Source organism: Eschrichtius robustus, chromosome 7 (genome assembly GCF_028021215.1).
Source record: "Eschrichtius robustus isolate mEscRob2 chromosome 7, mEscRob2.pri, whole genome shotgun sequence".
NCBI classification, from domain to species: Eukaryota; Metazoa; Chordata; class Mammalia; order Artiodactyla; family Eschrichtiidae; genus Eschrichtius; species Eschrichtius robustus.
The window spans coordinates 87,173,489-87,198,663 of record NC_090830.1 but is presented as its reverse complement, the minus strand read 5'-3'; the positions used below and the strand labels follow the sequence as shown (position 1 = coordinate 87,198,663).

General features: G+C 39.3%; 1 protein-coding gene across 2 annotated transcripts in view; it reads right to left on the bottom strand.

Annotated features, from left to right (window-relative positions):
- Window positions 1-23,047, bottom strand: part of CCSER2 (coiled-coil serine rich protein 2) — a 150,125-nt gene extending 127,078 nt beyond the window's left edge. For both annotated transcript variants that reach the window (XM_068548000.1, XM_068548001.1), the window contains exon 1: window positions 22,822-23,047. The gene's annotated coding sequence lies outside the window, so the exon portion shown is untranslated. The remainder of the gene's footprint in view (window positions 1-22,821) is intronic.
- Window positions 23,048-25,175: the final 2,128 nt, after the last annotated feature.

Genomic DNA, 25,175 nt, shown 5'->3' with positions numbered 1-25,175 from the left:
ACAAATCAGAAAATGTTTCTTCTTCTTTAAATGTAAAAGTTGTACAGAATAGATAAGAGAAAATGTTTAAGAATTATTCAAAGTAACAGTAAAGTCAATTTCAATGAAACAAACCCAAAGAATAATCTATTTTTTTGAAGAAATCAACACTTCAGGGAAACAGAAGAATATGATGAAAAGGGTCAGGGATTGAAAATAGAAAGCTGAAAAAGATGCTCAATTTAACTCCAATAAGAGAAAAAAATGTAGCCACAGGGGGAGACAACAGTTACTAGAGCCTTCTGAAGAACTGAAAATAAATAATATTCAAATTGCAGTTTTTTTCAAGAATATCACAGTAAGAAAAAAATTCACTTTTTAACAATGAATTATAACATGGATAGGAACTGTATCTTAAAATAACTCTTTATGCAAACATAGCTAAAGCCAAGAAAATGGAACAAGGAATGCAAATCAGACAACTACTGCAGCCAAAAAAAGAACGGAAGTCTCTTGTATGCTGAGTCAAAGATACTTCTTACCACCTAAAGGAATTAGAGGTGGCTAAGAAATCAACAAAAGGAAAATGAAAAGCAATTCTCTAAACAGGAAGATGACATAAGAACACTGGAAGTAGAACTGTCTGATTCAGATGATGCAGATAGAAGTTCTAAAAGCAGTTTGGGAAAGAAATCCTAAGTAAAAGGAGAGATACTGTCAGCTTCATCATTAAAAGGAAGTTATGGAACAAATAAGGAAAAACGAAGCTATAAAATGACAACTGGGAAATTTTTCGTGAGACAAGACGACAGATGAAGGAAGACATTTTTGCAAAGACGTAGCAGGTGAAGTTCAGGGAAATCTAAAACTTATTAGAGAACAAATAGAAGGCAAAGAGATGTTGGAAGAGTACACAAATACATGTAGGCATTGATTGTTTGAAGAAGAAAAACAGCAAGGGGAAATTCTGATTGATGTAACTGAGAAATCAAAATCAAAACTGTCTGAAGGTGAAAAATAATTATATTATTTGGGGTGAATTACAAAATAATAGTGGAAAGGACCACTGTGAGAGAAAATGCCAGCAAAGGAGGACAGAAGATGCAGATAGCCTCAAAAGGCTTTATCCGAATTGTATTATCAAGCCGCGGATGAAAGATTAAGGTAGATTAAAGACAGTAAAATGGTGACAGACTCAGTCTTTTCATGTGAAGTAAGTGATTCCATTTGTGTGTAGTAATGGTCTTACTTGTCAGACCAAAGAAACGAGGCATGTCACATTCAGTGGACTTACGAGTTATAAACTTGCCTGCAATGTTTTTTCAAACCTGAAACAGTACTATAAAATGTAATTCTTTTATGTAAACATTTTTGCCTTTATGTTTCGTATAAGGAAAACCAGTGTAGAACCTAAGACAGTTACAGTTTCAGCAGTTTTTATAATGTTCAGTTGGATTTTTAAAATTAATCTTGGCTTGTTGACAAGAAATAGGAGTCCACATTCATTTGAATGCCCTACGCAGTTAAAATTAATCTTGCAACATTTCACTGAGTCATTTTTATATTATATTTTGGAAACTAGATTTATTGTAGTAATATCCTAAAGCAGTTTTTCCCTACTTAATAATGAATCAATACCTTTGCTACCTATACAGCAATAAGAATAGAAGAGAACAGAAAATATCAGAAGGCATCATGCATAGTGAAAGTACTTCATGACACCTTAGTTTCAGTTATGTGTATATATGTGCGTGCAGCGTGTAAAATGTTCTGATTATAAGATTTAAAATACACAAGGATAAAACATTTTATTGCAACATCTAAGAAACGTTTAAAATGTAAAGACCCTACCGACAAACTTTTGCATATATAAAAAAAACCTTGCACACTGGCTGCCACTCATCCATAGGACTGCTCCCCTCATTCTTCCCCTTTCCCCAGACCTGAGTAGACACTGTCACCTGATGGCCAGTGTAAAGAATTGTATGTCTTTGGGGCCCTGTTCACACACCTCCTCTCCCTCACCCCACCTTCAAGATTTAGCCTCTTTAGCCTTAAAAGGAATGTGTGCACACAAGTCACCATTTTGTCTGTCTCCACTCTCATGAGTAATCCCATTCCATACAATCTCTTATTCTAGCACTATCCATAAAATTTTCTACAATAACTGAAATGTTCTATATCTGCCCTGTCCAATACAGTAGCCACTAACCACAAGTGGCTCTTGAGCCTTAGAATATGACTACGGTGGCTAAGGAAATAAATTTTTATTTTTATTTACTTTTAACTCATTTAAATTTAAAAGCTACACGTGGCTAGAGGCTACCATAATGGACAGCACAGTCTTATACACAAACTTAAAAACCAAGTATTTATCCATCTCTCCTTCTGTCTTTTCAAATTCTTGCCCAGTTACTACTTCAGAGAAAAAAAACAAAAAATCCTCTTGTTGGGACTTCCCTGGTGGCACAGTGGTTAAGAATCCACCTGCCAATGCGGGGGACACGGGTTCGAGCCCTGGTCCGGGAAGATCCCACATGCCGCGGAGCAACTAAGCCCGTGTGCCACAACTACTGAGCCTGCTCTCTAGAGCCCACGAGCCACAAGTACTGAAGCCCGCGCCACCTAGAGCCCATGCTCCGCAACAAGAGAAGCCACCGCAGTGAGAAGCCTGCGCACCGCAATGAAGAGTAGCCCCCATTTGACACAACTAGAGAAAGCCCGCGTGCGGCAACGAAACCCAATGCAACAAAAAAAAAAAAAAAAAATCCTCTTGTTTATTTTCACTCCACTTATAAATCACAAAACGTGCCTGAGGAAGACAGATAAACCTTGAAAATTAGATAAACAGTTAAAAATGGCTTCTTATCATGAAAAATATTTTAAAGTAAAATTAGATATAATAAAAGTGCTATTAACAATCTCTATATCCTTAAAAATGCCACTCTGTCATACAGTGTACTTTAAATTTAATAAACCAGAACTTTGGAATTGGGAAATTACAGATCATATAGGAAATTGAGTCCAGAGAAGTTAAGAGAATTTCCATTCAGAGTCTGCTGACCACAGAGCCAGCTTTTCTAACACAGAAAAGAAACCTAGAAATTCTAGAAATTTCTAGAAATTCTTACCTAGAAATTCTTTCAGAATTCACTCAACCATTTACAGCAAATTACTAGATACAAAGAACAGTAACACAGAAATCCTACTCTCAAGCCCCTCATTCTTTTTAAATGTCCACCTATCTCCTTAATGTTCACCTCATAAAACTTGATTTTCTTCACATATCAATTAAAAAGCATAATTTCAATCAATTTTATATTCTGGATTTAATTACTAATATCCAATTGTGTTACTGTCTATTATTTTGGGTTGACAAACATAAAATAATGGTTTTATGAGAAAATAGCTTTCCAAGTATTAAATAAACACCTTTAAGTTTAGAAATTACTATAATTCAATTCTAAAGACATTTCTCTGTAAAAACAAAGTATGGAGTTATTTTTAAGTTTGCTTTTAAATATGCTATAGTATATAAGTAAGCTTTTTCTCAGAAAAAAACTTTCTAAACTTTATAGTTATAATTACCAGTTAATTATTAGTTTTAATTGAAAATATTAAAATAGTAACCTATTTCAGGATAGTAGGAATTGTAGTATTGGTAGAAAACATTCAAATAATATACCAGCAGTCTAAGGTTTTGGTACCTTCAAGAAATAATTTAGACAGAAAAGAATACCCTAAACAATCCCTCAAGTCATTCAGTCTATTTCAGGTCTCTAAGCCAATTTGATACATTACTGCAGAAACATTAAAATGTTTTTAAATCTCAAGGAAATAAATTTGGGGCCTTAGTTTAACTTTAGCAATTTTAGTTGATGAGCTCAAAAGGGTTAACAGTGTGATAAGGCCACACACAGGCAATCTTAGACTACACTAAAAGAAATGCACCACGTAAATCAGGAGTTAATGCAGATTACTGCAGTCTCACTTAAGGCTCGTTGGAATGACATTATGAGCAGTACATTTTCTCCTTTCTTATTAAACTATTACTATAAACTATTGCTAGTTTTTATTTAAAAACTTCTTCCTATAATCCACTACCCTAACACAACTGTTCTCATTACTTTATTTCCCTTCTCAATTACATCTACACACCAAAGTCGGCTATGATAAATATCTAGATGCAATACTCTACTTTTTAAATATCATTATTTTATAAATATTTCCCACATTTCTATAGTTATAGTTGTTATCTTAATGGCTACAATATATTGCACTGAATTTGTATGCTATAAATTATTTTACCACAAATTACTGGACCAATTATGAACATCATTATCTTTCAATATACCACTTTTAGGGTTACCCTGGGGTACGGGTGAAGAACCATCTTACATGATGAAAAGCAAAGTATTTACAAATGTTTTAGCCTAGCAAGACCATGAGAATATATTATTATTGCTGTCAAGTAGCTTAAGGTGTCAAGAAGAGGCAGAACTAGGATCAATGGATGGAAATAACAGAAATGTATTCTCAGCCCAAAATAATGAAAACTTTTCAAACTGTCAAAATTTACTCAACAAGGTAATGGGCTACTACATAAAACACTAAGCTGTCCATCTCTGAAAGCATTCAAAAACAAGCTAGATAATCACTTGCCAGAGATAGTGCAGACTCATACTGGGTGGGCAGCAGAACTATATAACCTCCCAGGTTTCCTTTTACTAGTGTATTCAAATATTTATTAATGACCTGCTATGATCCTAGCAATATGCTAGGTGCTAGGTATACAAAAGTTGACAGAACAGACATGACCCCTATGTTTTTTGCAATTACAGTCTAGTGTAGGAAACAGAGAAAAAGAAAAAAACAAAAACACACAAGTAAACGAATAATTATGAATCCTAAATCCTATGAAGGAAAACAATGAAATGCTATAGGAGAAAACAGCAGACTGGTCATCAAGGAAGCCATCTCAGAGGGATAATATCTAGGTTGTACCTAAGAGGAGCTAGCACTCTGGTGCAATGAAAAGCCACTGAAGGTTATAAGCAAGAGAGTGACACAATCTGATTTTCATTCCTAAAAGATTATTCCAGCTGTTATGTGGAGAATGAATTGGAAGGGAGAAAACATGGAAGCAGGGAAATTAGTTAAGAAGCTAGGTAGGGAGGAATCCAGATGAGAAATGACGGATAGGCAGGTTGAAGTAGATGGACAGAAAGGAATAAAGGAGTTCAAGGTGAATGGGGGAGATAGGAGCTATAGCACTTGATGATAGGTTAAATGCAACAACTAATGGTGCTGCCATTTTCTGAGATGCAAAGACTGGGGGAAAGACAGATATGGAATAAAAGGGGAATCTAACTTTTAAGTCTCCATGATGCTACCAAAAATCTCTCATGATTCATTCTTTGCTCTTTAAAAGGCAGTCTGTGGAAGGGGATAAATGCTATAAAAGAGACTCGGTCAATTTTTTAAAAATTGGATTACAAATGGTAGATTTAATTATTTTATCAATGTTAAATTCAGTGAAGTAGTTTGTACCATGGTTACATTTTTTTTTGAATTCTTGAATTTTATTTTATTTATTTTTTTATACAGCAGGTTCTTATTAGTCATCCATTTTATACACATCAGTATATATGTCAATCCCAATCTCCCAATTCATCACACCACCACCACCACCCCCCTGCCGCTTTTCCCCCTTGGTGTCCATACGTTTGTTCTCTACATCTGTGTCTCAATTTCTGCCCTGCAAACCGGTTCATCTGTACCATTTTTCTAGGTTCAACATATATGCGTTAATATATTTGTTTTTCTCTTTCTGACTTACTTCACTCTGTATGACAGTCTCTAGATCCATCCACGTCTCCACAAATGACCCAATTTCGTTCCTTTTTATGGCTGAGTAATATACATTTTTTTTAAAAACCCCTATTCTTAGGAAGTACATGTCACAGTATTTAGGGGTAAAGTATCATGATGTGTGCAACTTATTCTCAAATGCTTTGCACATGTGGGCACGTGCAAGAACATATACCTGTATCCAGACATATGTATACATATACATATATATGTACATATGTGACAGAGCAAATGATAAGCAAATAGCATAAAATATTAACAACAGGTGAATCTGAATAAAGACTACTCAGTCTTTGTACTACTCATATTCTTGTAACTTTTCTGAGTATGAAATAATTTCCAAATTAAAAAAAAAAAATTTAAGCAGTCAGTCCTAGATTTTTCTTATTCATGCTAAATATTTCCAATTCTTTTCAACCCATCTCATCTGTATTTCCCCCCAACAAGCCACCTTGTCTTTTCCATTATCCAGAGTAGTGTCTCCATCAGTGAGACAAGAAACATACACAACAGCTCTACAGAGATATGGCATGACAAGAGGTGAGGACTAGAACAGGCTTTTTTGCAATCTGCAATCTCACATGAAGTACAATATCTATATTTCTGCTCTCTGGGATGTTCTATGTCCTATGTCCTGATCTATATCAGGCTGCTAGATGACAGCTCTTTGCTTCTGTATCTTCTCTTTTCATGTAACATACAGCAATAAACCTCACTGTAGAATCAGCATGTTCATGTGTTCTCCACCTGGATTAAGTGTTCCTCCTAAACATTCCCATACCTCTCTAAGTACAGCAATTATCACACTATTTTATTTTTAAAATCATGTCTACATGTGTTCTGCTTTCTCTACTAGACTGGAAGCTCCTTAAAAACAAGGACCACAACATATTTGGGGTTTTTTAATTCTTAAAGATGTAGGAAAAAACACTCAGTAAAAGCTGAGGGAAGAAATAAAAGTTACTGAAGAATCTAAATATGTTATGACTACAATTCTAGTAAAAAGGTGTTTTGGTTTTTTTCTTTACCTTGGACATAGCAGTATGTAGAAAGAGTCTTCCTCTAATTCCATAGCAAATGAGACACAGTAACTAGGGGTTGCTGATAAAGAACTTAAAATATTAATAACACTATGCACAATCCCCAAATCGTGTTTACTTCAGTAACACAAATCATAATTTCATTAACTACTTCAATAACAAATAATTAATAATTTCATAAACTATGACTGGAAAAAAGTTAAAGGCTGAGGCCTGAGTACCAACCACACCTTAAAATCAAAGTACATTTATATTTAACCTATGCTGGCAACTGGTCAGTACAACGCAAGGAATGCTTCAGTGACAAGAAAATACATATCATAATATTCTAGACAGAACTTTGTTCTCTATTATGAAAGAAACTTTAAGTAAAATTATGTCAGGTAAGAATAAGCAACTTAGTAAACAAATTAAAAACTAATCATTTTACTGTGAAAGGTAGTTTTCAAATACTACAATTAAACTTGCCAGACACAATATGATTAAACGAGAATACACATAAAGTACTTCAAAAACAAAACTATAAAGCAGAAATACACCTTTACCCAAAATGACTATATGGTAATACTGCAAAATGTCTCACTATCAAATGTTAAAATATCAAATGCTTGAAGGATACTTCTGGGCTTGTAAAATTCACAAAACTTAGGTGAGTCCTTAGTGGGGCTTGATCCTCTTTTAGTACTTAGAAAATCCAAATATATCACAACACTGTCAGTTTGTCCTTCCAACCCCTTAGGAACTACCTCTTTCTCTATTTCATGCCTGTTACTGCTTAAGGTCTACTTGTGGTCTACGTCATTTCTCTCCTCCACTCATGAGAGTTTCCTGACACTTGGCATATAATCCCCGTGTGCTGCCCAAAGTTACTGCTCTGGACTCATCCAGAGTTGCCCAAACCCTCCAGTCCCATCTGGGGAACAGCAGGCAACCCAGCTCAGTCATTAGTTCCTTGGCAATGACAAGTACTTGCTTCTAACCATCCTCTTCTGCACTCTCTTATTATGAGTAGGAGAATACAATGGTTCCTACTCAGCTAGGTATTCTGTCTATATGATGGCTGTCTATTCTCCTAGTTTCCTTTAGCTCTCTCCAACTCGTGGAATACAATGCGCATGTCAATTTGTAATAATTCTCAACTCTGTCCTGTGTTCTCCAACACTACCTCATTTCTTAATCTAGAATCCTACCATCTAGAGACAGTATTCTAGCATAAATCTCCTTAATTCCCTACCTTCAGTTTCTTCCCCTTCAATTCATCCCTATAGTTTTCCCAGAGTTGGTATTTAAAATCATAAATCTGATCATGTCACTCTTCAATTTAAAATCCTTCAGTGGTCCTCCAAAGAACAAACACCTTAAAACAGTACTAACAACAGCAGGTGACAGCTGCTGAGAAGTTGTATGCCAGGTACCTGCATTACCTCATTTAAATCTCACAACAATCCTACACTGTAGATATTTTCATTATTCTTATTTTCCAGATTTAAGCAAAATGAAACTTGGAAAAATCACATGATCTGTCCATAGCCACACAGACAGTAAGAAAATGCAGCTAAGATTAGAAAAGCCTTCAAAATCTGGCTTTTACTCCTTTGCAGCAGCTCTCTCCCACAACTACCCAATAAACCCTGCCTTCCACTTACATTAAACCACCCAAAGATCTGTGACCATACTATGATCTTTCAGGACTCCTTACCAGTCTTGGTACCATACTACCCCCATGGCTCAAAATGCCCACTCACCCACCTTGGTCCACCTTGGGAACTCTCTCTGAAGACTTTTTCCTTTCTTTCTTACCTCCTCCACAAGGGAGGTCCCTAGGCAGAACAATATAAGCCAAAATGATACACACACCCCACTCTAAACTTCAAAATGCTACAATACAGAATGCTCAAATAGATTTTCCAAGGTAATTTCCAGGTGAGATATAGTGCCAGCCTCATAACTCTACATTTATCAGAAAAGTAAATAAAGATCAACAATGCAGCAACAGCAAAGGCTAATAAAAATACACTTAATACTTTTGCAAAATATTCACAACATGTAAAATCCAATTATTTTGAAATATGTGGTAAATCATCCAGAATATAAAGGATCAAATTTTAAAATACTTTCTTCTGCAAATTTGGACTTCTTTAAATGTAACAAGCAAGACAAATTCTACAAAATTTTACAAAATCTGTTAGCAAACCAAGACAAAATTCAAGAAACTAAAGAGCTCTTCTATGACTATATCTGGGTTCAGAAAATGGCGACTCAATACTAAACGACTTGTGCTTATGAATCATATTTGATGATGTAGAGGTACAGGGATTATGTTACCACATCTGCAGCATCAGCATATTAGGCCCGCATCTTCCAGGAACATGCAACAATGATATCAGGAGTCTCTTCTGGGTATTAACTGGCAGTTAAACAGCATCTCTTCAAGGTACTACTCAAATATATTAGCTTACAATTCCCCACACTAAAGCTCCTATTTTCATCTATTCACAGCCTCAAGATCTTCCTGCTTAAGGGTTAAGCTAAGAAAGGAAAAAGTCTTCAGAGAGAGTTCCCAAGGTGGACCAAGGTGGGTGAGTGGGCATTTTGAGCCAAGGGGGTAGTATGGTACCAAGACTGGTAAGGAGTCCTGAAAGATAGTAGTATGGTCACAGATCCTTGGGTGGTTTGGTGTAAGTAGAAAGCAGGGTTTATACTTAATTGCTCTTTAACTGGCATTTGGACACAAAGCACCAAGTGTTACTTTCAAAGTTTTAATCTCTTTTCTAGCTCATTAAGAAAGTGTCCTATAAGAGCACTTCTGGGACTTATCCATGTATCTTTTCTTGCTTTTCCCCACTAATGCTTACAAATCATATTCTTAACTCCTAAGCAAATTTCTTGTAAAAAGCATAAACTAATTCTTAACAATATCACCTAACAGAGATATTTAGGAAATTGACCTTTAATGGTTCAAGCACTATTCTAGGGTGGCAGATCCAAAATTATTTTGCCTTTGACATTCCTACTGGATACAACCAATATGCATTTCCTGTAGAATATCCAGGACCAAGCAGAAGAATTACTTTCAAAGGGTTTTTTTACAATGGTCTACTCAGGATATTAGAGCCTGGCCCAAGGAAACAATAAGGGGAATGGAGAAGGAAAAGCTCCATCAGCAGAACTTGACAGGCAAAGGAAAATGAACAGAAGTCAAGATGATTCTCAGGTTCACAATTTGGGTAACTGAGTGACGGGAAGCATCACTAACCATGGCAGGAAATGAAGTGAATACATAAGTCTGGAGAAGACCACGTACTAATTTTTGATGTTTTATATTTCAGGTTTTCTGCTGAACTATCAGGTAGGCATTCTAAATAGCAAACTTAAGGATTGGAATGCTCAAGAGAGAAACTAGGGTGAATAAAAGAACACAGATATGAGATAACAAAAAATAATGTGTTCAAGAAAGCATAACAATGAAGAAAAAAAGTCAGGCTGAAACCTTGGAAAACATGAACATTAAGGGACAGGAGTTAGGAATGATAGCTGAGAAAGAATAGGTAAGAAAGAGAAACAGGAGAGAGTGATATCATGGAAGCCAAGAAAAAGAGGGTGTCAAGAACATGGGCACGATCAGCGAAATGGTTCACTCAGGATTTAACAATTAGGAACTATGTCCAAGGTTAATACAATTTCAACAAGTAGAGGAAGCAAGAGTAATAAAAACACTGTTGGGAGAAGGAAACAAAAGAGGAGTGTGAAGTGTATTTGGTGAAGTGTATTTGGAACAGAATGTAGAAGAGTTTTGCTGGAATGGAAAGTTCATGTAGCAGAAGACAAGAAAGGAAGTCTGGGCCAAAGACTTTGCATTCAAGACTTTATTCTATTTTAGATCTTATTCTGTGAGGAAGAAGAAAGACAAGTAGCTTTTCTTTTTTCTTTTTGAAACAACTACCGTGGTGACAACATTCATGATGAACTGGAATGACAAGAGAGTTACAAGCTATTAAGCAGTCTTAAAATTATCTAAACATAGTAATGAGGGCCTGAAAGAGGCTGGCAGTAGACAAAGTAAGAATTGAGAGATACATGAAGGAGAGATATTCTCTAATCCCAGGGTGCCCTAGATATTCCACTATTACTATATTATTATACTCATCACATTGCACCATAATCATCTGTGGACTGGAGTATAATAATAATCATAGGGCTTCCCTGGTAGCACAGTGGTTGGGAGTCCATCCGCCAATGCAGGGGACACGGGTTCAAGCCCTGGTCCGGGAAGATCCCACGCGCTGCGGAGCAGCTGAGCCCGTGCGCCACAACTACTCAGCCTGAACTCTAGAGCCCGCGAGCCACAACTACTGAGCCCGCTGACTGTAACTACTGAAGCCCGCACGCCTAGAGCCCGTGCTCTGCAACAAGAGAAGCCACCACAATGAGAAGCTCGTGCACTGCAACGAAGAGTAGCCCCCGCTCACCGCAACTAGAGAAGGCCCGCGCACAGCAACGAAGACCCAACGCAGCCAGAAACAAAATAAATAAAATAAATTTTTAAAAATAATCATATTATTATACTCATCACATTGCATCATAATCATTTGTGGACTGGAACCCTCTCTTATTCGGCCTCTCATTACTAGAACTAACAAAACAGGAAAACAGGAAGAGGCAAAAAAAATTTTGTTGAATTACAATAGAACTCAGTAATGATAAAATATAGAAGTGGGACTTAAAGTTACTGCAGAAAAACCTAAGTGACTACAAGACGGTAATATAGAAAACACTAATGGAGAAGTTAAGATCAAGTTTAGGGAATGAGTTTAAAATATGTTTAGGATGAGAGGTGTCTAAGGACAACATTCAAATAGAAATATCAAACGGCAAAAAATGAAACCACAGAAGAAAAAAAAAAACATATGGATTAGGGGTGCCAACCCTCCACGCAGCCAAAAATCTAAGTACAACTTACAGTAAGTCCTCCCTATACTTGGTCCCTCTGCATCACAGATCTCACCAGCTAAGATCCTGTAGTACTATAGTATCTACTCTTGAAAAAATTCCACACATAAATGGACCCATGCAGTTCAAACTTGTGTTGTTCAAGGGTAAACTGCATTCAGATATTCAAACAAAAAAGAGAATTTTGAGATACATCATGAAATCATCAACAAATCTTATTATTTGCTCATAAGAACAAATATTTAACAAAATACCAATTTCCTAAGACACTTTGGGGGTATGACTCTATCTTTAAGAATGCTATCTGAATTGCTTACTTGCATATTCTGTAAAAATTAAATTGATGTAAAAGCCCAACCAAATAGGTCAATCAAAACTGGGTCAATAGGGCTTCCCTGGTGGTAGAGTGGTTAAAAATCCGCCTGCCAATGCAGGGGACACGGGTTCGAGCCCTGGTCCGGGAAGATCCCACATGCCACAGAGCAACTAAGCCCGTGCGCCACAACTACTGAGCCTGTGCTCTAGAGCCCGACAGCCACAACTACTGGGCCCACAAACCTAGAGCCCATGCTCCGTAACAAGAGAAGCAACTGCAGTAAGAAGCCCATGCACCGCAACGAAGAGTAGCGCCCACTCACCACAACTAAAGCCCACGCGCAGCATAGAGAAAGCCCGCCCGCAGCAACGAAGACCCAATGCAGCTAAAAATAAATAAATAAAATAAATTTGTTAAAAAAAAACAAAAAAAACGGGGTCAATACTAAATAATTACTTGCTTTATTTATTCATTCATTCAAAAATATTTATTGAGTGACTATCAGTTTGCATTGGGACAAGGGGGACCAGACACAAAGCAAATAAAGTAACATACAGCAAATACTACAACAAAGTCACTGAAAAATGTAAAGAAACACAGGTAACACAGAACAGAGAATATAATGGAGGATGGGTAGAGGAGGCATGATGAAAATAGACCTAGAAGCTGTCCTGGAAGAGGAGACACCTATGTTGGGCTTTTTAAAAGATGAAGTGATTTAACAAGATAGCTAAGAAGCTGAATGGTATTCTGGAACAAAAGGAATAGTATGTGCAAAAGCATGGAGATGTCAAAAAGAGTTTCTCATCTTCATGGAAACATGACAGAGATGTCATGGCACAGCTCATGGAAGACTTTCTGTACACTGATAAGGAATTTGACCCTTATCCTATAGTCCTGTGGTAAGAAACATCAGATGTGCATCAGAATGCCCTAAGGAGCACTGCAAATCCCCTAAAGCAGAGTGCAAGTGCAGGCAGGAGACGGAAAAGCAAAAAACAGGGCAGAGCCACAGAAGATTTTTAAGCAATAACAAAACTTGTTTCAGAAATCCAAAAGTCAGTAGCAGTGGCTAAGGGAAGAAAATCTCGAGGAAAACTGAACAAGACGATTAAGAAGCAATTGCAATAATGCTCCAGCACTAAATATTGACAACTACCTACTCAAACATAAATGAACCACAGAAAGAGGCACATAAAGTGCTGTAACTGTAATATGGGCTTTGAACCATGAGTTTCCGAACTCATCTCCGATAACAACTCAATAATCAGAAGCAATTACAGTAAAAGTACTATCAGGGACATTAAAAAAAAAAAAGGGAAAAAGAGTGGCCACCAAATTTTCCCCTTAAAAGTACTTCATCTATACTTTAATTTAAAAGGTTTTTTTCATTAAAAAAAATTTTTTTTCTTTTTAAAAAAGGTACTTCATAATAAAACTACCAGAGCAGGCAGAGATTACCAAATCCAAATTTAGAACCTACCACATGGCTACTAGCACTGTGCAAAACTACTGAGAATGATAATCAGTTAACATTATGATAAAAGTTACCAGAGAAAAACTGGTCAATAACAACAACAAAGATTATTTAACAGATTCCTAATAATTCATTAAAAATTTTGTTACCCACATATAAAAACTACAGTTTTGAACTGATGAAAATTCACCAAATTGGGGGGAAGGGATGTTCTTTAATACCTATCTCCACTAGCCACTGTCTTCATTTGAAAAAAAAATAGGTCAGTACATAAGGACACATATATGATAATGACAGACCTTAGGGTCACAGATAAGGATAAAATTAATTTCATTTATTTTTCAAAGAAATAGCTCCTGTAATTTTTTTTCTCTCTACTGGGTCATTCCATCGGCTACAAATATACTAGAAAAGCACCCATCTTTTAAAAAAATTAAAATTCCTTGACTCCACATCCCCTCCAGCTATCACCCCGTTTTTCCTCAGTTTCAGTTGAAACTCCTTGAAAAAACTGGCTGTCTCCAATTTCTCTCCTACAGGTCCCTCTTAAACCCTCTCCAATCAAGTTTTCATCTCCATTAATCCACCATGAACAACTTAAGGTCACCAATGATGTTCCTTTTTTTCTATTTTTTGGTTGCACCACGAGGAATGAGGGATCCTCGTTCCCTGACCAGGGATCGAACCCATGCCCCCTGCAGTGAGTGGAAGCGCGGAGTCCTAACCACTGGACCTCCAAGGAATTCCCACCAATGATTTTCATATTGTTAAATCTAAGTCACATCTTAGTCCTCGATCTAACTGCAGCCAACACAACTGATCACTCACTTCCCCCTTCTTAAAACATTTCACTTGGCTTCAGAGATAACCACTCACTTAATTTTCCTCCTTTGGAGGGTGCTTCTTACTCTCATTTTTTAGCTCTAGCACTAACTCTCTCTCCAGGTCCCTCTCTCTCATTAGAGGACCCCACGGCAAAGTCTCTGACTTCTGCAGTCACACTCACTTCCTAGATTATCTTAATCAGTTCTAATGGTATTAAATACTATCTCTATGCCAATGACTGGAAATTTATATCCTTAGCCCCTCCTCTGAAGTGAAATGCAGACTCATGTATACCCAGCTGTCTAGGCAGTATCTCCACTTGGACTGCTAACATATCCAAAATTGAAGGCATTAGTTCCCCCAAAACCTGCTTCTCCTGCAGTCTTCCCCATCCCGGTAAACGGCAACTCCATTCTTTCAGTTGTTCAGGTCAAAACCTACAACCCACATCCAATCCACCATCAAATTCTGTTGGCTCTGCCTTCAAAATGTACTGTGAGCACTTCTCCTAACCCTGCCTAAAATCACCATCATCTCCCACCTGGCATTATTGCTGGAGCCTGCTGAATTATCTCATTATGCCCCGCCTATGACATTCTCTACACAGCAGTGGAAAGGTCTATTTAAAACAAGTCAAAATCCATCAATGGCTTCCCACTTTCAGGGTAAAAGCCAAGAAGTTCTACTGGCCTGTAAGGCCATATATGATCTATTTTGCACTCCCACTACCATCCCTTCGGCCCCCTCACCCACCTCTCTGGCCTCATCTTCCACCAATCATTCCCCACAAGGCCTCCAATGATCTACTTATCACTCCTCAAACAGGACAAGCATGCTTCAGACAATAGACACCTGCACTCTTATTCCATCTTCCTCAAATGCTCTCCCCTAATATCTGTACAAATTAGATCACAAGCTCACTTCTTCCACATCTCTGCTCACCACTGATCACTGCAGCATTCCCCGTGTGTTCTTTCCACCTTATTCTGCTTTGTTGGTTTTTAATTTATTAATTAATTTATTTATTTTTGGCTGTGTTGGTTCTTCGTTTCTGTGGGAGGGCTTTCTCCAGCTGTGGCGAGCTGGGGCCACTCTTTATCGCGGTGCGCGGGCCTCTCACTATCGCGGCCTCTCCCGTTGCGGAGCACAGGCTCCAGACGCGCAGGCTCAGTAGGTGTGGCTCATGGGCTTAGCTGCTCCGCGGTATGTGGGATCTTCCCAGACCAGGGCTCGAACCCGTGTCCCCTGCACTGGCAGGCAGATTCTTAACCAATGCGCACCAGGGAAGCCCTCTGCTTTGTTTTTTTCCACAGCAGTATAATAGCTGACATATTGCATACATACTTATTTTCTGTATCTTATTATTAGAATATAAGTTCCACAAGGTCAGAAAATGTGTTTTCTTCACTGCACCATTACTAGCAAGTGCCCAGCTGGTATTTGTTGAATGGAAAGATGGCATGAATGAGGAAAATCCAGATTCAGGATCTGGTCTCAAAGCCTGGGTTGAGGAAACTTACAGTGTAGAAATCCTCAAGTAGTGAAAAAAACGTCAACTGCAAAAGTGGCCACAACAATGGCCAAGTCTACAAGTCTAGCTGATGCCAATAATAAATAAGGGCTGACAAGTCCAGACTATCTTAAAATAAAGAAAGTAAGCTTGAGATAAAATGTTTAAATAAAAATAAAAGAAAGAAGAAGAAATGGCCATCCCTGCCTCCCTATTCCCTGTAAAGAAATACCACCTGGATATGTTTCCTGTAAGCTGGCCTACCAAGTTAGACCAAAATATTACCAGACCCATTCTACACACTTAAATAGCTGTTATGAATAGTCCCTGCTTTTCTAAGGTATGGTCTTCTGAGAAAATTGTAACTCCCAACCCTAACACTGGCTGCCAAGACATAATGGTCAGAGAAAGCTCTCAAATTTCCCCAAAGCACTCAGGCTGCAACCAAATATCATTAATGTAATGACAACAACAACTCAAAGTACCTTCTGGTGTCTGCCTATCTTCATTTTCTCTAGTGTATGCACTAGGGTATCTGTCATCAAGAGATTGTGGTATCTTGATATGGGGGGAGAGGGGGAGAGAGAGAGAGAGAGAGAATTCAAAGAAACAGGACCTGGATTTATTTTTTCCCATTTTACAGAGAGGTAGATTGCCAGGGAATAGAAAGCATCTGTTAAGATACAAGATGTCACCTGGGCTCTTCAATATGACACCAAAACAGAGATCACAGAAGAACCAAAACCCTGAGTAATCCAGCATTCCTCAGCTAAAGAGCTGTCTTGCATCTCCCATTACCATACATAGAATTGAAGAGATGGGGCAGGAGACCATGCCAAAATGGACAGCTGAGAGCAGTAATGGGGGAGGGAAGAGTGGTAACAACCATGGAAAAGCGGGGGAGAGGAATAATTACCCATGTTTTTTCTCTTTTCCCCCTTCCTATTCTACTTAGCAAGTACAGAAGAAACTGGGCAGATGAATACAAGGAAGGACAACACAGACAGTGAAGGATAACGATGCTCTGAAGCAAAAGGTAGCAGAAGAAATCATGCCCAAATTCCTTTTCTAAGTGACTCTTGGAAAAACAGACATGAAGTTACGAACTGACCGAGGAAATTTAAAATTTAAAACAAATTCCCACACCTTAGATAATGACAGAACTATACAAAGAGAGATTCTTAATTATTTGGAATGATGGTCCGGGGGCATTTTTAAGATCAACAATCCTCAAAGATGATCTAAATATTTTCAAACTAACTTACTGATCAACATGGGAAAGGTGAAAATCTTTCACTTTCATGGATGCAGGCTTTAAGAATTCTCTGGCTTCCCAATGGCTCCAAATCTCAAAATAACCAATTAGAAGTCAGAGAGGTAACTTGGGGGGCATTCAAAGGCGATCAACTCAGCAGAGAAGAGCTAAAAACTCAGAGATTACACCTATCCTACTCTTGATTGGTCAATTCACTTAAAAAGGAGCGTTCTGATTCGTTGCTCTCTATAGGCTGAGTCACGCCCCAGCAACAGCCCCTGTAGCAAGAAGATGGTAGAAGCTAAAAGAGGGCACAGGATACTATGAGAAATGGGGGGATAGGGGGGGAGGTCAGTAACAAAGGAAAGACGATTTAACGCCATACAGCCACTGGCCATCAGCAAATCACAGTAGGGCACACGAACCAAAACTGTTTGTAGCGTGAGGTGGCATTCCGTGTTTACTTCTGTGCTAATACTTCCCTCTCCTTAAGGCTCCTCTTCTAATCCTGCACTGATGGCTCTTCTCCCTTCTCCCTGACAACTGTCACTCTCTAGAGCTTCTCTTCCTCCAGCCACTTTTTGATTTTGGTTATTTGGTGTCTCCTACCCCCAGTTCAGTCTCTTGCCATCTTCCTGAATTAGCTCATCCTGTATCAGCTCGTGCTTTCTACTCAGTCCCTGTCCTTGACAAGTACATAACCCAGTGGGGGAGGTCGATGTGTCACTAAGTTACGTACAATAAATCACAGTCAATGCTATGAAAGAAATATAACAAAGTGCTGTGAGCGCATATTCGTCTGTCATTACCCCAATCAATAACGTCCAAATCAACACTCCAGCTTCCCACTCTCTTATCAGTTACTAAGCCCCACAGCTTTCCATAATACCCCTGATCTCCACTTCCAACTTGCAGTTTAGGCTTCATTTCTCATTCGACCTATTTCAACCACTTCCTATCAGAAACACAATTCAATATATTTCCACTATGCCACATCAGCCATCTCCCTAAAAGATATAACATACTATATCATCCCCTTGCTTTGAAACATCTAATATTTTTCCAGTACCTAAGAGATAAAATTCAAATCCTTAGCAGAGAAAATAAGGTAATATAATATACTTTTCAAATAGAGCCCTTTAAAAGCAGGCTGTTTGAGTTCTAGTTCCGATGCTTCCTAGCTGTGTTACCTTTGGCGGGTCACCTTACCTCTCTTTCTCATTTGCAAAATGAGGATATGAAAAGAACCTACATCTTAGGGTTGTTATGAGGATTAAGTAAGAAATTCTATCCAAGTACCAGCAAAGTACCCAGCGCTCAGTCAATGTTAATTACTACACCAGGGTTGTCTCATCTATCTAGAATGTCTTACTCCCAAAGGAAGAAGATAACCAAGGTTTTATTTTCGTACATTTTAGAATGATTAACAATAAAAGTTAAATCAGAAATGATCTTCTAGTTAATCCGGAAACAACAAAAACTTCAATTAACCAAAAACTGCTTTCATGAAATTTTTGCCTAAATTTACTATAATTTATTAAAAAACAAGTACCCATTTATAAAAAAAAACTAGGTTAGTTTCGTTTTGTTTCCTATTCAAGTTCAAGAAGAAAAAAGGCAGGAAGCAGTTTACCAATGGAAACTCACTTAGATATTTATAAGAACGTGATTCTCTATAGTATAAAATCCACAAAAATTAAATGCAATCTCAATTGCATATATTGTTAAAGATATATACATATAACAAAAAGAACTGTAGTAGCTTAAGAAAATAAAAATATGCATCAGATGGTAGAGTGACATTTGTTCTTAGACCTCACAATCAAAAGATGAAATCACACACAAAAACTTTTGTCAATGATTTTTTTTTGGTTTTTGTTGTTGTCAATGATTTTAATAATTTTTAAACTGCAAAGTCTACAACAATAAAAATAACAAAAATAAAACAGATCACAAACATATTTCAAGAGAATAATATATTTATGATGCTAGGTACTAATGAAAATTGGTAAGAAGAGTCCAGTAAATTTATGGGCAAAGGACAAACAATTCATACAAAGGAGAAAATAAAATGAGAGAAATACTGCACTTCCTTTTCTGTTGTGAATAGTGATCTTAGACAGCAGGTACCCTTATACCCATTTGAAAAAAAAAAAAAAGTTAAAAACAAAAGCCTGTAAAAGTAAAAGATAAAACTGGTCAACCAAACTGCTGGAAGCAGTAAAAAAAAAAATACTACCTTTCAGAAACAAACCTAGCAATAGTTTTCAAAAGTGACAAAAACCTTCATGCCTTTTGACCTTATAATTCCCCCTGCTGGGGCTTTAGCCTAAAGGAAAGAAGCAAAACAAAGGACATCTCCATGTTAACTGCATCCCATGAAAAACGGGAAGCAGCATAGATGTCCTTATAAATAAGTAAATAAATCAACTCACTGTAAAACTGTATAATAATTTAAATATATAAAAACTATAGCAGTAAGAAAACATTAAATATGAAGGCAAATACTGAACTATATTTATGCTATGATTACAGTACAAAATCATGTATATATGATGAGAAATGAATAAAAGAATATTTTAAGTTTATTTTTTTTTCCTTATTTCTTTGACCATTAAGTTGTCTGTTGGAATTGATCAGGCCTCCCATAGGAAGTACACATTTCAAAACTAACTTTTCAAAGGCATAAAACCACAATTTTTCTTTTCCAAGAAACCTATCACATAGAAGTAATCAGATAGGCTCTTCTCACATACAGACTAGCCATACATGTAATTTTAGCCATGCTATTAGCCAGCTGTAACCTTATTTTATTAAATCTCATTTTACCATCAAAATGTAACTGTATGTGGGGGTCTCCATATGGTGAGCAGAAGCCACTTATTATGGGGCACTCTGCCCAGCAATGAGGTCAAAAACCCCAGACGAATGAATAGTGGAGGTTAGGTTTCTCCTATATCCTCAAATGAATCATCATGTTTCTTAGCTTCAAGGGCTCTAAGACCCTAGAAGCAGCAGGCAGCTAAGCAGCCAAAGAGATTGAAAGTGGAAGCTGATTTGCTCTCCCTCTGAAAATTGACAACTTCCTCATTTTCCCCCAAAGCACCATGCAATAATGAAAAATACACAAGTGTGACATCAGGAGATGTGAGATACAAGCGACTCTGAGAAACTTCAAGTAAGTTTCTTGCCCTTCGGGGTTTCAGTCGTTTAATGGGTAAAATTTTTAAAGTTGAAACAAATAATCTATGAATTCTTTCAAGTTCAGTATTCTACTAATAGACCCCCTTAACCAATATACGTCCAACTCTCTCAAAACCTCCCAGTCTGATTATAAAACAAGACTTAGAAGTAGGAAACTGGGGGCAAGGACACAGATGGTCAAAAGACCTGGATTGTATCCCAGCTCTGTCCCCTTCTACCTGCATGACCTTGGGCAAATTTCTTTGTCTTAAAGTCCTAAATTAAAGAAACAGCAATACTTACTGGCCATATTCTTTTTATTCTTCTGTCATAAAACATACTGGTTTTTTTCTGTCATAAGTGGGGTTTCATTCCTAACCAGCAACAACAATTTTGACTTTATTCTTGGAAATTTTAAAGTACCTTGTGCAGTCACCTCTTCTAAGTTTTCTAACATGGAAAGAGGTAGTTAACATACTTTACCTATAAACTATATTCAAGATTAGGAGCATTCCTCAAAAGTTCATTCAGTAAACAGTTTGTGAGCACCTGTGCCATAAAACAGCATGTGTTAGAGTTGCAAAGGTCCCTTCCCTTAAGAAGCCCAAAAGTCTGGTGGACACAGACATATTAAAAATCATTAACTACCAACTGACAAATACTAACTGCAGCATGTACAATGTACTAATGGATCAGTGAAGATAAGTGAGATGTCTGGACAAGATTCAGAGGTGATAATTTGGTCAGATCTTGAAGGGCAAGTTGTTTACTAGATGGAGAATTCTCAATAGAGGCAACAGTGTAAAACCACAAAGGAAGATGACATCTTCAGAGAACTCTAAGTAGTCTTTGTTCAGAGAGGGTAGGCAAAATGGTAGAAGATGAAATGAGAAACAAAGACAAGTACGAGAAATCGTGAAGGACTCTGACTTTTTATCAAATACAGATTATGAAGAGTCACTGCCGGACTTTTAAACATGAAATCAAAGTCCCCCCTTCTTCCCCAATCAAAGTTGAGTGAAGACAACAAACGGAGAATGCAGGTCTGGATGTGAAAAGGTACAATAAATTGCCTTGTTGTGTTTTTTTAAATGGAGAGTTCCGCTGTTCAGGATGGCTTCTAGCAGTTTCTTACTATGGCGTATTAATACAACACTGAAGTAAAACAGTATGAATTACAGCTAAAGGGTTCAAGAAAGTGTGTGTTTACCTAAAGATTATTTGACATCAGTGTTGTTGAGAACACTAAAGAAAACAAGCAAATAAGAAAATAATAAAGATACTAAGTAATAAATTAAGAGAGGCAAACAGTAATAACATCTAAGACTGACTTCAGGCAAAACATTCAGGAATGTTTAAATCCTTATAATACATATATTGATTACAGATAAGACATGTTTTTTTGTGACTATCTTTTGCAGAAGGCGAGTATCTTAAATGCCTTTTGGTTGAAGAAGAGGTGCCACAACCAAACTCTCTTTAAAACTAGTCTAAAAGATGATGCTTAAGAAGAAAAAACAAAAAAACTGGCAAAATTAATAGGTTCCATTGATATTTTAATGCTCAGGAAAAAAAAGGAGAAAAGAAATGCCTTTCAAAAGGTTATTTTGGAAAGCCTAAGCTCCATTTATCTCACCAATGGGAATGAAACACAGACATTCCAATCTGGGACTACGAAGAGTCCCTGCATCAGTAATTTCCACACTGTTCAGGCCTAGTCTAGGAACAGCAAGCCTAACTGGCTGGGTAGCCCACAAAGATGAATTTGCAATTATTGAAATTCAAACTCAAGCTTAGCCGTCAAATGCTCCCTCAAGGAGTCATTCTCCCTTTGCCTGACAAAAAAAAAAAGTAGGTGCATTAAAAAAAATATATATGTATAAAAACAGCAGATGCCTAAAAAGGAGAGAGAAGAAGCATCTGAACCTATGGCAACGGTGTGGTCCACCAAAGTTTTCTCTCAGGATGTGTTTAGGGTGTGTCTTTGTTTGGGCCCAGTAATTAAAATTAAAAAAAAAAAACCCACAGTCATTCGGGGCACCCCGGTACTTGGTACTTTCCCTATCATCCCTCACTAGCATCCTGGCTCTGAAATCACTGGATATCTCAGCCTCGCCCTGATTTCTCCTTGAGAGAGAGAGGGCCGCAGCCGCAGCGGCCCACGGGCCCCGATATGCCTGTCACAGCCCCAGGGGCGAGGGGCGCCCGACCTCCCCGCTCCACGCCTGCCTGGCCTCAGGCGGCTCGCGGAGACTCCAGAGGGTCGCTCCGGAGGGCAGGAGGCCGGAGGACGCCACGGCCCTATCCCGGGCGCCCGGACCTGGGCCCCGGACCGCGCCCCCTGCCCAGGGGTGCCGCGGGCGCTCGCCCCGCCCCGACTCCGGCCCCTGCTCCCGCCCCGACCCCGGCTCTCACCGTGCGGAGGTCGCGCTGCCTCCTCAGCCGCGGCCCGGCTGCGGGTCGCCCAGCGACCTACAGGCCAAAGGACGGCAGGTGAGGCGAGGGGCCGCCCGTCACATCCCCGCTGGCCCAGCCGCCCGACCCACAGCAGCCAGCATCACGTCCACGGCCTCAGGGAGCGCTGGACTCCAGAGCCACCGCACCCCCTCCCTGAGCCGGCGCCCGCCTGGACTCCGCCCTCCGGGACCCGCGAACCGCGCTCGCGCAAACCCGCCCTCCCCGGGACGCCCTGCGCAGGCGCGAGCCTCACGAGGTTAGGCACCGCCTTTGGGCCCGCCCCCGCCGCCTGACTCCGGCTTCCGCCCATTTCTGGCACCGCCCCCGCCCTCTCGCCAGCCTTTCCCAGGGTACGCCCCCACTTCAGGACCCGCCCCCTTCCACTGACTTTGCCTCTCTGCCCCCTGACTCAGGCCTTTCCTGCGCCCAACTTGTGACGCCAGCCTGGTGGCTGACCCACCTATAGCCGGCCTCCTGGACCAACATTTGCCTCTTGACCGCGGTCAAACCTGTCAACTAAACCTCCTGACCCCGAAAAGTTAGGAGTAGTCTGAGTTTTGGGACTGACATGGGCTCCTCTCCCACATTTCGGTGAAGTGGACAGATCTTAACATTTTGTGTTTTCAGGTCCATCCCTGTTTTCTGCCCTCTGGTGCTTGCTCTGGGTAATGCCAGAACCAACACTGCCGGATCTTACTGAGACTGAGGGGAAGAAATAGGCACACCGGAGTGCTGAGAGTGGAAACAGCTTCATGACATAATCAATCTGGGTTTCTTTTGCCGGAAGCCAGGTCCTCCTGCCCTCTGGGACTTCCATCAGCCATAGGCCTTCTCTTCCTCTCCTTTCTTCCTTGATGGCTTGGCTTGTTGAGTGCCCTTGCCCCTGGAGGCCTCCCTGGTCTAGCTGGATGTAAAAGCCCTGGAGGTTCCCCTGTGTGGCAATAGACTTACCTGAAATCCTTGTGGGCCACGCTTATTAACAGCTCCACTGCAGTAAATAACTTTGAGGATTTCTTGAGAAATACCCATTTCTTTCATGCCTCCAGATCAGTGATACTCCAAGGGGAAAGGGAGTGGAAATGACCAGACTGATATGAGGGGGCATGCCTGATTTGTAGAACCAGACTTCTCTTAATAATATACTTTTATATTTGGAAAATAGTGTCATGTTTAAAATCAACCCATAAAGTTAAAGACTGAATTTCTTGGATGATAAGATGTATGTTTAAGGAGTTGCTTGTATTTATTTTATTTTATTTTATTTTATTTATTTATTTATGGCTGTGTTGGGTCTTCATTTCTGTGCGAGGGCTTTCTCCAGTTGCGGCAAGCGGGGGCCACTCCTCATCGCGGTGCGCGGGCCTCTCACTATCGCGGCCTCTCTTGTTGTGGAGCACAGGCTCCAGACGCGCAGGCTCAGTAATTGTGGCTCACGGGCCCAGCTGCTCCGCGGCATGTGGGATCTTCCCAGACCAGGGCTCGAACCCGTGTCCCCTGCATTGGCAGGCAGATTCTCAACCACTGCACCACCAGGGAAGCCCAAGATGTATGTTTAAAATGTAGAGAAAGACTAGAACTAAACACTCCACGATTTATCTTTGGATTAAGTCAGGTCATTAGGCAAACACCAGACTGAACACTTGAACACACCCCTCAAGAACATCCTTCAAGAAATGCAGTTACTAACATGCGCTTTGGGGTTTATGCCATCAGCTAAATTGAGAGGTGGTACAAGAAATGTCTCCTCGGGTTTCCCTGGTGGCGCAATGGTTAAGAATCTACCTGCCAATGTAGGGGACGCGGGTTCAAGCCCTGGTCCAGGTAGATCCCACATGCCGTGGAGCAACTAAGCCCGTGCGCCACAACGACTGAGCCTGTGCTGTAGAGCCTGCGAGCCACAACTACTGAGCCCGCCTGCTGCAACTACTGAAGCCGGCGCGCCTAGAGCCCATGCTCTGCAACAAGAGAAGCCACCACAATGAGAAGCCCGCGCACCACAACAAAGAGTAGCCCCCACTCGACGCAACCAGAGAAAACCCACGTGCAGCAGCGAAGACCCAACGCAGCCAAAAATAAATAAATTATTTAATTAATTAAAAAAAAAAGAAGTGTCTCCTAACAGCTTGTATGCAGGAATTGGGGAAGATGCTACGTACTCGATAGTCTGCATATGAGGATCTAGGAAAGGCACATCTCTGTTCCAAAAACCAGAAAGAGCTATGCTTCTCCAAACTGCTAGGTTGCTATCTTGTGATTCTCTAAAGACTTGAGGTGATTATGTTTTCTCTTTTCTTTAGCAGCTCTTAAATACT